Consider the following 214-nt stretch of genomic DNA (forward strand, 5'->3'; position numbering starts at 1 on the left):
CCTGCAGATCCCCACACCGGCACTTGCATCACACCCACGGAAAATTTTGTAGGCTTAAAAGTCTCCCACCATCTCTTGCTCCCGACTCATCTCTCCTTTCAGGCTCTTGCTCCTTTGCTTTCCCCTTGGCTCAAACCTCTTCCTGCTCTACAAGTGCTTTCACTGTACTCTCCCCCTCCCTTGCTGTACTGAAAACCCCTTCTCCCCTGTTTCT

Source organism: Pterocles gutturalis, unplaced genomic scaffold (assembly GCF_000699245.1).
Source record: "Pterocles gutturalis isolate BGI_N339 unplaced genomic scaffold, ASM69924v1 scaffold34950, whole genome shotgun sequence".
NCBI classification, from domain to species: Eukaryota; Metazoa; Chordata; class Aves; order Pterocliformes; family Pteroclidae; genus Pterocles; species Pterocles gutturalis.